Raw genomic sequence first — 12,096 nt, forward strand, 5'->3', positions numbered from 1 at the left:
TACACAAATCCCAAGATCGGGCAATTACATAGATCTCGAGGCGATTTAAAATACACAAATCTCAAGATCAGCCAAGAGTATAGATCTTGAGGCGATCTAAAATATATAAATCTCAAGATTAGCCAAGAGCATAGATTTTGAGACGACCTAAAATCCACAAATCCCAAGATCAGCCGAGAGCACATATCTCGAGGCGATCTACAATACACAAATCTCAGGATTAGTCTAGAGCACAAATATCAAGGCAATCTAAAATATTCAAGTCTCAAGATTAGTCATGAGCACAAATCTCTAGACAATCTAAAATATATAAATTCCAAGATTAGCCGAGAGCACAGATCTCGAGGCAATATAAATCCCAAGTCGAGGGCATAAATCTCAAGGCGATCTAAACTATTCGAATCCCAGGATCAGCCAAGTGCACATATCTCGAGACAATCTAGAATATTCAAATATCAGATATCAAGGCGATTTAAAATATTTAAATCTCAAGATTGAATATGAATACAAATCAAGAGGCATATTTATTATATATATATATATATATATATATATATATATATATATATATTAAATATAATAAATTAAAATAAAAAAATCAAATCAGATAACAAATAATAATAAAAAAATCAAATCAAATCTGAACGATAATATAATATATATACATATATATTTTACTAAATAATAATAATAATGGCTAAATATAAAACAAAATAATATATATAAATATAATATGTATGAAAATATAATAAATAATAAGCTAATACTAAAAAACAATTTATAATATATATAATAATCATAATAATAATAATTTTTTTAAAATAATAATAAAATAAATAAAAAGAAAAAATGGCGAAATGTGTTCGATCGTCGTGGTACCCATGATCATACAAACCGTCCACTCCCTCGATCAACACAATCAACCATGCCTTACCAATGTTTTTAAAACTGTACCGGGAAGTGAACCGACCTCATATTTAGGTCATGGGTTGGTCTGTCCGACCAGATGACCCATTCTGATTTGACCGGATGACGTCATGTGTGTGTATATATATATATTTAAAATAATATAAAATTATAAATATTTTGTGTGACAATTAAGATAATTGAGATAGCATAATATTTAAAATATTCGTATATAAAGAGAACAAAAAACAGAAAAATCAATATTTTGCACAATTAATATTACCTTTCTTTAGACAAAGCACAATATATAAATTGATGAAATTGAGAACCATAAAGAGTTCTTAGGTATCAACATGATTGAAAGTTGAAACTTGAAACAATGGTTTGAGTAGTATATTTATAATAGTATAGGATTGAACTTGTTTGAGTAACTGAGGTTGATCATGGAACTCCCTTCACTCTTTAGTCTATTGGGACCCAAGTAGTTGCTGAGTGATTAATAAAGTTCAGAATATGCAAATCATGTTGCCTAATTGGAGATATAAGATAGAGTAAATTGCTAATATACACTTATATTGGTAAAGATTTACAAAACAATAAAAAAAGAAAAAAACTTGGAGAAAGAAAGATTTAACCTCCTTCTCCTTGCAGCAGGCCTTTGGTCATCTAGTAGGAAAAAATCTCTTTCTCCTTATAGTAGGCCTTCTCCTTTTCTTTGCAGTAGAGAGAGATATATCCTTGTAGCAGGTTGCAGGCCTTCTTCTTCTCTTTTCTTCCCTCCTTTTTTTGCAAAATGGGTAAGATTGATCGAAAGATGAGAAAATGAATGAGAGGTAGCCATGCAGGAGGCTGTGAGTCTGGACCGAGAGAAAGAGAACATTCCAAAAGAATCAAACCTAATTCATAAACCAGGTTTTTGCCCTGTTTCGGCCCAACCGGCCAGTTCACTGGTTTTAGCCGTGTTTGACCGGTTCTAAGGTTGGTCAAATATTGGTATTAACTCGGACTGGGCTTCGATCTAGTTCCCTATTTTTCTATTTGAACAAGTCGGTCTGGTCCTGTTTTAAAAACATTGCGCCTCACGAGTCGACCCACACTCCCACAACTAACTATCATGTGGGGAAAAGTTTTTAAAAGGGCAATCGAAGAAAAAATTGAAGGGGAGAAGTTTTTGGAAGGAGAAGATCAAAAAGAAGAAGAAAATGGTTATATATATATATGTATATATATATATATATTCTCTTTCTACAAACATATGTGTGTAAAAAAAAAATCATTGAAGAAAGTTGTTGCCTGCCGCAGTTCCTACTATTATTGCATGATGCCATTGCTGACACCATCGTTGCCGTAGTTCGTTATTGTCATGAATATATATATATATATATATATTGAAGCCACTGCCGACACTAGCGTGGGTGGAATATCCCTTGCTCGTCTCCTTTTTGTTGCTGTTTTCTGATGAGTGCAATTTATATCATGTTTTCTTACCCTCAATTCATACATTTGCTTGCCTTTTGGCACATTTTTATATACATTCGGTGCTATTCTGGGTATGTTTGTTAATGATGCAGGAATTGAGGAGCTCGATTCAATTACGAATGCTTTGTGTTCAAGCTCAGCATGGGTAGAAATGGTGCTGGAGTGATGATCAATGGTGTTGGAGTGATGGAAGAAATGCTAAATGCTCAAGCTCAGCATGGGTAGAACAAAGTTGTGCTCTCGTCCCTCCCGAATCTCCCAGCCCCTGTGCGGATCAAGTGAAGAAACTCACGTGGGAGTGGCACCAAGGCGAACATGGTTGAAGCACACTGCGTGTCCCCCGCCTCGAAAAATCTCGAAAGTTGGAATTATTTTCTACTCAATAGGGGAAGCACGTGCCGGAGGCTCCTAGCACGATCATGTTCAAGGAAGCACGTACGAAGCATGACTGCGCTTCCTTCCATTGAAAATTCCAAAGTAACACTTAGCCGATTCACTCAAAAATCATTCCATGGAAACACGGGTTGAACACGACCATGCTTAGATCGGTGTCGAGCTTGAAGACAACCCTTTTTAATTCCAGTTTCTATGGTTTTCCCTCATCTTTGTTCAGGGATTCGACTCTCCACCAGGAGGACTTTGAAGAGGGTGAAGATCAGGCTTCACCACACTTTCTAAGGGGATCAAGAAAGAGTTGGAGGCACAAGAGAAGTGGGGTAAAGCATACGGAGCTTGATGAGGAAGATTATCTTGAGGAGAAGGAAGTCATGTCTTATTTCTCTAATTCTTTATCTTAGTTTTCCTCGTTGTACCCATCCATAAGGTGCTAACTGTCCATGGTGCCCTGGGATGTGAACCATATTGTTTTGTATCATTTGACTACTTGATTTTTAATGATTATGGAGTTCTTTTGGTTTCTTGTGTTTAATCTTGTGTTTGCATAACTTGATGGTTTGATTTGCACAGTTGCTTAGGTAATCTAGTTATCTTGGCATAACTTGGTGTATTTGAGAACCATAGTTGCACATTGCTTTAGAGCACACACTTGAACCACAGAATGTACCTGGTAAACATTAGAATCAAGTCAGCATGCTATAACTCATAGGAATCATCCTGGGTCATTGCTATTTTGTTGTTGAAAACACAATCCAAATCCCCCAATCACTACCATCATTCACTCTTTCATTATTAGTTCTTAATTCAATCTTTTTACAATCTTTGTTTAACTGAACATCAGAAGATAGATTAGTACTTTAAGTCCAGTCCCTGAGGTTTGACAACCCTACCCCTTATGGGGTACCACTTTACTACTTGTGTGTGACCCATGCACTTGCGAAGAACACATCATTTTGCCATTAGAGAATGGTTGCCATCGCCGTTGTTGCCAACGCTAGCAAAGGTGGAATATCCCTTACTTGCCTCCCTTTTGTTGCTGTTTTGTCAATGCTAGCTAGGGTGGAATATCCCCTTGCTCTTCCTCCCTTTGTAGCTATTTTACCATTGGAGAATGGTTGCTATCACATCGCTACCAACATTAGTGAGGGTGGAATATCCCCTTGCCCACCTCCCTTTTGGTCGTTGTTTTTGCCATTGGAGAATGGTTGCCATCACCGCCACTACCAACGCTATCGATTGTGGAATATCCCTCACTCACTTCCTAACTCATGTCAGTCAATCTCGATGATGATTTCCGTGGGATGAAGGCTCATCGTGGCCAAGCTTTTGAAGAGGATTCCTGGACTGATCTTGATTATTGCAAGGCGAACAAGAAATGGTATGCTGTATCAAAGACAATTGCTGAGAAGGAGGGATGGAAATATGTAGAGATATATGGGTTTGATATAGTAACAATTAACCCATCTACATGTTGGTTGCGGCTAGTACATGTCTAAGATATTGTTGATGCTTAGATTATGCTCTTGAACTTCTATTGATGAGATGTTCACTTTGAATCAAAAGAAGGTGCAGATTGTTGGTACCACATGTCCTTGGGTTTTAAAGATTTAGAACACTCGTAAAAAAAAAAAGTGATCAATCATTCCTAGAAAGTATTCTCACAAAGAGACCATATAGATTACCCTCTTTTGCAACTGAAATATGCTATTATGTGAAGAACATGTCGGGTGTTCATGAATGCATGTGATTACATTCGTGGAGGTGAACTTAATGGATTTAGCTCTCGTGGAAGCTAAATATATATATATATATATATATATATATGCTGAGGAAAATCATAATCCGAAGAAGGGTAATGAATCACCTGCGTTCGATGGATTAAACAAAGAAGCTACTGATTCTTTTGGTTCGGACGCTCTACTTCCAAGCACATTGAGGAAAGATAAAAAATCCTGAGAAAAGGCAATGCATTTTTTAGCAGGCTAATAGATGAAGAAGATTCAAAGAGAGAAGCTTTGCTTCTATGATTGGAGATCTCAGCTCACCATTACAAGATACCATGGGCACAAACTGTAATCGACATCTTAGTTAAGCATGCTTTTGAAAGCATAGATAGGTTCACACATTACTAAAGAGACAATCAGTAAGCTCTGGCATTCTATAAAAGAATAACATATTAGAAGAAAGCAAGAAAAATAAGTTATTGAAATAATTGTTAGAAGTGATTGAAGATAGATGAATTGTAGAGAAGCTGTAGTAATGAGCAAGATTGAATTGAAGAGACTGTCCTGGTGGAAATAGAATGTGATCAAGGGGTAAGATTAACATTTTAAGTGTTTGAGTGTCAGTTATTTACATTAAGGTTTGAGAAAGGAAGAGTGAGCAGATGAGATTAATTATATCAAGATGATTAGTTTAATTTCGAGCAAGTCTTAAGATTGGTTTTTCAGTGGACGGCCAGGATTGGATCATCAAAGGGGTGCATGTCAGTTCGAGGTACTGGAGTTAGTCGGTTGAGTTAACCAAAGTGCACCACATTGCAGGGTGACTCATCAAACCGTTTTTTTTTTGTCACTGAAGTTTTTGTAAAGATATAAAAGCTTGGTTTTTTTGTAAAATTCTAAGAGTTTTTTCTGTTTGTTCATTGAATGTTTCTTTTTGCATGAATTATCTTGTCTTATAGAAGTGTTATTGGAGGTTTAGTTATATACAAAAGTTCTTCCTCATGAACTCTAGTTTCTATGAAGTGATTATCAGTGGTATCAGAGCTCCGAGGTGGATGCTGTGATGGTTCTAGGGTTTTTTCTGTTGTTTTTGTATTGGTGCTATGCTGTTGTGGTATTGTGGGAATTATGTGTAGATGTTTTGATGGGTTGTTACTTGTGTGATTATGTTGTGGTGTTGAAGTGCTCTTGTGACACCTTGTACCTATGCTAAGGGTGTTGTTTTTTCAGTGTTAATTGTGTGAAGAAAAGTCACAAAGCGTAGAAGTCATGGCATTAAGCTTTTCATCTACATCTGCCCCTAAAATCTCTCACTCACTATTGCCAATTTTCAGATGAGAAGGTTATGAGCATTGGAGCTATCGAATGAAGACATTCTTCAGGTCACAGAGTTTATGGAAGGTTGTGGAAGATAGTATAAAAAAGGAGGAATGAAAGGAAAAAGATTTGGAGAATGATGCAAAAGCTCTATTCTTGTTGCAGCAAGCTGTTGATGAGACTATTCTTCACAAGATAGTGAGATTTGATACAACAAAGGAAATAGGGATCATATTAAAAATGAGAATCAATGTATTTCTCGAATTATTTCAGTATGATAGCAAACATTAAGGCAAAAGTTTGATTTATCACAGATGAAAGAAAGAAGAGTTAGTGCAACATTATTTTACTAGAGTTTTGGTTGTTGTTAATCAAATTAAAGGTATGGGCAGTGAATTAATGGAAGTTGATGTGTTGTTGAAAGTTATGAGAAGTTTATCTTCAAGATTCGTGCATGCTGTAACCTCAATTGAAGAAGCAAGATACATTGCTACAGTGATTTTAGATGAATTGAATAGTGCTCTACAAGCTCATGAAGCTAGATATAATCAGTTTTTTGAGAAGCATGAAGATAGAACCTTTGTAATTCAAGGAGAAACAAGAGGTGGTAGAAATGTGCAAAGAGGAAGAATTAGAGGTTTCAAAGAAAGAGGTAGAATTGATGGCAGCTGGAGAGGGAGTGATTACATTGATCAAAGGCAAGGTGGTCAAAGACAACAATTTACTTCTGAGATTAATACATGGTGAGAGAGGTAGAGTTGGTTCAAGGCCATTTGGAAGAATTTTACAAGAGGTTAGAGACAATTCAGTGGACAGATATTAAATAGAGGAGGTTTGCAGAATATACAATGCTTTAATTGTAAGAAATATGGCCATACTCATTCACATTGTTGGTCTCAAAATAGAAATTTTGAAAGGGGGTAAAGTTCTAATGATTAAGAGGAGGAAAATTCTGGTGAATATGGTAATATGTTCATTGTACATGAAGGGGAAGATAGTGGTCCAGGCTTTTCTATTTGGTTATTAGATAGTGGATGCTCAAATCATATGACATATAGAAAGGATTTGTTTTATAGTTTGGATGAATCAATTAGGCATACTGTGAAATTGCGTAATGATAAAGAAGTTAAGGTGCTAGGAAGAGGCTCGCTGATGATTAGAACACAAGGAGGAAATTAATAAACCCGATGACATAATGTTAAATATTTTCCACAGCTTAACTCATAATTTATTGAGTACGGGTAGTTAAAAGCATGTGGATAAGGATGTTGTGTTTAAAAAGAATTAGTGCGTAAATTGTGAATGCTACGGTGATTCGATGGTTGATGTTTCAAAGAAATAGTAACAATATGTATCCTATAGAATTTTCCTCAAGTTCTGAGCAAGTGAATTTGGTTAGTAGAGAAGAAAATTTTTCTTTACTATGGCATAAAAGATATGGGCATTTACATTTTCAAGGGTTGAAAGTCTTAAATTAGTAGAAGCATTTATTTGGTATGCCAAAGGTAAAGCCAGTAGATTGCTGTGAAGATTGTGTGTAGTGGCAAACAAACCGCATCTCACCATTCTCATCCCGCGCATCATGGAGGACAAAGAAAAATTGCATCTTGTGCATGCAGTATGTTTGTGGACCAATGCAAATAGAATCACATGGTGGCAGTAAGTATTTTTTTTTATTTGTGGATGACTTCACAAAAATGAGTTGGGTGTATCTACTCAAGTACAAATATGAGGTGTATTTCAAGCAATCTTAGCCTTTGTTGAGAGGCAATCAAGCCGAAAATTGAAAATTCTTAGAATAGATAGAGGTGGAGAATTTGTTTCTAAAGAATTTGATAAGTTTTACTTAGATCATGGAATTAAACATGAATTAACTATTTCTTATACTCAGTAGAATCGAGTTGTTGAGAGGAAAAATGGAACTCTTGTTGAAAGAGCTAGAAGTATGTTAAATTCCAGCAGTTTGCCAAATACTTTCACGTAAGCAATTGTTAATGCAACATATCTTTCTAATATTTCTCTTACATGTGCATCATTGAATAAAACCCCATATGAAGCATGGTTTAATGTTAAACCAAAAAGTGAATCATTTAAGAGTGTTTAATCGTATAGCATACACACATTTGCTCGGCCGTAATTTCATGTAAGCTAGATAGAAGGGCTTTCAAAGGCATTTTTGTTGGTTATTGTACTAATACTAACGGCTAGAGGATTTATGAACCGTAATCTAAGAAGCTTGTGATTAGTAGAGATGTGAAATTCTCCTCGAAAACCGATTTTTGGCAGTGGAATGAAAATAGAGTTTCTACTAAGGCAATTGTGTTACCTGACATGAGAATAACATTGAAGTCTACAGGATGGTCAGAAATTGAGCATTTAGAGGATTAAATTGTAGGAAATGGAAGAAATGGTAATGGCCATAGCAGCAATGGTAGTTCACCAAATGGGCAATCAGAACATTTTAGTGAATCAAGGGTTGATGAATCACCTATACAGAGGGTTAGAACATTGAAAGAAATTTATGAAGGTTGTACTTTTGCATTGACTGTTACTGATCTAGAAACATATGAAGAAGTAGTGAAATCAGTACATTGGAGAGAAACAATGGTAGATGAAATAAAAGCTATAGAGAAGAATAAAACTTGGGCTTTGTGTGACCTACCTGCAGATAGAAAAGCTATTGGTGTGAAGTGGGTGTACAGAACCAAATATACACCAAATGGTGAAGTTGAGAGTTATAAGGCCAAACTTGTTGCAAAAGGTTATTCTCAGGAATATGGGGTTGATTATGAGGAAGTGTTTGCTCTAGTGGCAAGAATGGATACAATCAGGATGATCTTGACTCTTGGTTCTCAAAGAAGGTGCCCAATTTACCAATTAGATGTAAAAATCCTTTTTGAATGGTAAAATTAAAGAAGAGGTGTAGGTGTCTCAACCCAAAGGTTTTGAAGTACAAGCTAAAGAAGGTCAAGTATACAAGCTGTTTAAAGCTTTATATGGACTGAAAGAAGCTCCAAGGGCATGGTATGAAAGGGTAGATGCTTGGTTTATTTCACAAGGGTCTCATAGAAGTCCGACAACACACACACTATATAAGAACTGGAAAAATCAGTCGGAGATATCAGGGTATGTATATATGTGGATGATTTAATCTGTTTGGGATCATCAGTAGAAGCTGTAAAGCAATTTAAAGAGGCTATGAAGAGTGATTTTGATATGAATAACTTGGGTTTGATGAAATACTTCTTGGGTTTGGAAATAAGTCAGAGTGAATATGGTGTGCATGCATCTCAAAAGAAATGTGCTAAAGATTTATTGAGACAGTTTGGTATGCAAGGTTGCAAGCCTGTGGGGGTTACAATGAGCCAAAGCACAAAATTACAGTTGAATGAAGATGCATAGAGAACTAATGCAACTATTTATAGAAGTCTAATTGGCAAGCTCTTATATTTGACTCACACTAGGCCTAATTTAGTATATGCTATCAATTTACTTTCTAGACATATGGCTCAACCTACTAAAATTATGTTTGGGGTTGCTAAAGTTCTTCCTCATGAACTCTAGTTCCTATGTAGTGATTATCAATAACTTGATATGAACATATTTGAATGGCTCCAGGAGAAGTACGCCAATGAGAAGATAAGCATCCGATGTGTCGTTGGAGATGGAGGTTCCCTTCAAGTTGAACAATGGCTTGGCTAAGTGTTCTATACTATTCTTTATCAACACTTGTTAATCAAATCAACCTCTTCTTCTATTAGATGATATTGTTAAATTGTTGAGGTGGAAACCATGTTCATAAATAATACCTTATTACAATTTTGTTTTTACTATCAACTTTTGTGAAAATTTAATTCACCCAAATGTTCTAATTAAAAAAAAAAGCATAAGTTGCATGGGATGAATGTGGTGGCATGATGAGTGCTGTAATGTAGACTTGGGAGCTTTATGCATAGGATGGACGTAGTGGCCACTTTTCCTCTTATTGGGTATATCAAACTCAAGACAAATGGCAAGAGGAACTTTGTTTGTAGTTGATGTTAAATTGGTGTTTTCTCTTTGGTGAATAAATACTATTTATTTCCAAAGAAGCATGAGTGGAGAATTTATGTGGTTTTTTTAAAAAATCATTTTATGATGAGATAAATAAAAATGAACACTCTTGTGTAAAGTCAATAGCAAAAATACCTATCCCGAAGCAATTAAAAAAATGCTCATCGACAATGGCTAAATTTGTTTCAAGGTGACAAGATTATCTCAAAATGACAATGAGACATGTAGTGTGACGACGAGGCATAGACAATGACATATATATATATATATATATATATAAGTTATATGCTCACATATAAATGATGTAATAAAAATATATATATATATATATAAATAAGTAATGCAATTTATAATTTGCAATCTTCTTTACTTGTACTCGAGCTATTAATCAGAGTTTCCCAAGGCTTTAGCCTGGGGCAATTAATAATAGAGGCTTGCCCATATTAGGAATGGAAGAGTCCACAATAAAATAAAATAAATAATATTTGTGATTCGATATATCTCATGGTGTCTTTTCATTGACACGACACCAAGGTGAGTATTTTCAATCCCACAGTGATATGTGGTAGACCGATTCTTTTCTTAATTACTACTGTATTGAAGCACTTGTATGCAATTGCTAATAGGTCATGCTAGTAGTTTGACCTAGAAATATGAACATGGTGCTCTTGAGGGGTTACCGAGTATAGCATAATGGCTCTAATTTAACTATGTAAATCTTCTAGACTAGAAGGTGCATTTGAGGAAGATAAAGAAAATTTTGGAGCTGAGCATACTCTCCTACTGAGACCCATTAGATCTTTCCAATATGTCTTCCCAGGGGTACAAGAGATTCTACATGGATGAGGTGGTTATCCTTGAATTGGTGTTTAGTAGCCCTCTTGGTTTTGAAAAAAATATGGTTTATCTTGGTTTTGACTTTTGGCTATTTTGTAGATCAAATTATTGTGGAAGAAGAAAGTTTGATGGAATAAACAATTTGCTAGGTTTGGCTTCTAGTTATATTTTCCTTCTAAGAAAATAAATTAAGATAAACATTTTGTGACTTAGTGATCATGCAATTTTTATTCCTTGTGTTATTGTGTTTGAGGTATTTCATGATCATTGTGTAAATGGGATCAATGGGACTTCCTTCACAATCTTCTGATACTATTGAGGTTCTGACTACACATTATGAATTTGGAAACAACTTTTTAGATCTAAAGGTCATTTTCATTTTTTTAGCTTTTCCAGTATCAGATACGTTATCTTCAAGAGCTACCTGCTTTGCCTTGATAAATGATTGATTAACATAATTATTTGTGTCATAGCTACTATCGATAATCTTTGGGAGAGTGCTAACTGATGGAAGTCTTAATGCCCGAGTGAAGTTAGATCTCATAGAAAGATTAATGCTCAGGTATTTTGTGGTTCATCTTTAGTTAATAATCACAATTTCTTGTTCATTTGTTTTACTACATTACACTTTATCATTTTTTCCCTAACTTAATCTGCAAATTTTCCAATTGACAAATAAGCCACATTTTTAACAAGGAATGTTCAACTTTAATTACAATGTATTATTTCCTCAGGTTAATAAATCTGTGACTTAATGTATAAAGGGATTTTATCCATCACAGATCTCTTTATTTTCTTGTGGGCTTCTTGCTCTCAAATTCATGCCCTGGTGAATTGACTTTGCCAGTGCACACATTGTTGTTTATCAGTTACAATGCATTTATACAATTTTTTTCCTATTATTTGAAAATTGTATCATCCACAATTGTTAAGTTGCAGATGATTCACAAGGATCCATATGGGACTTGCATGTATAAAAAAAATTGTAATTCATCACACATGTCACTATTATTCATCTGTGCTGTGCTTGAGGGATGTAAATATCATTAATCTAGCCCTTCTAAATCTTTATTTAAGTTGATTTGTTACCAAGAAAAAAATTTGAATGAGATCATGAAGGGGGAATTTTATGCATAAGGATAAATGCTAGATTCCTAAGTCTCATCTGATATGCACATGTTTGACGGATTTTTAAATTGATTGGCCATGAACTTGTTTCTTTATATTAGATTTTTTTTTAATCTTTGGACTACATGTGTTTGTTATTAGCTCTTAAAATAATTTGCTTGTTAGATGATCGAGTTGAATCAATTAATAGCCAACAAGAAGCCTATAATGACTATATCTTGTAGGCTGATTCAGAAGCTACTCTGCATGATAAATA

The sequence above is a fragment of the Dioscorea cayenensis genome, chromosome 9 (assembly GCF_009730915.1).
Source record: "Dioscorea cayenensis subsp. rotundata cultivar TDr96_F1 chromosome 9, TDr96_F1_v2_PseudoChromosome.rev07_lg8_w22 25.fasta, whole genome shotgun sequence".
NCBI classification, from domain to species: Eukaryota; Viridiplantae; Streptophyta; class Magnoliopsida; order Dioscoreales; family Dioscoreaceae; genus Dioscorea; species Dioscorea cayenensis.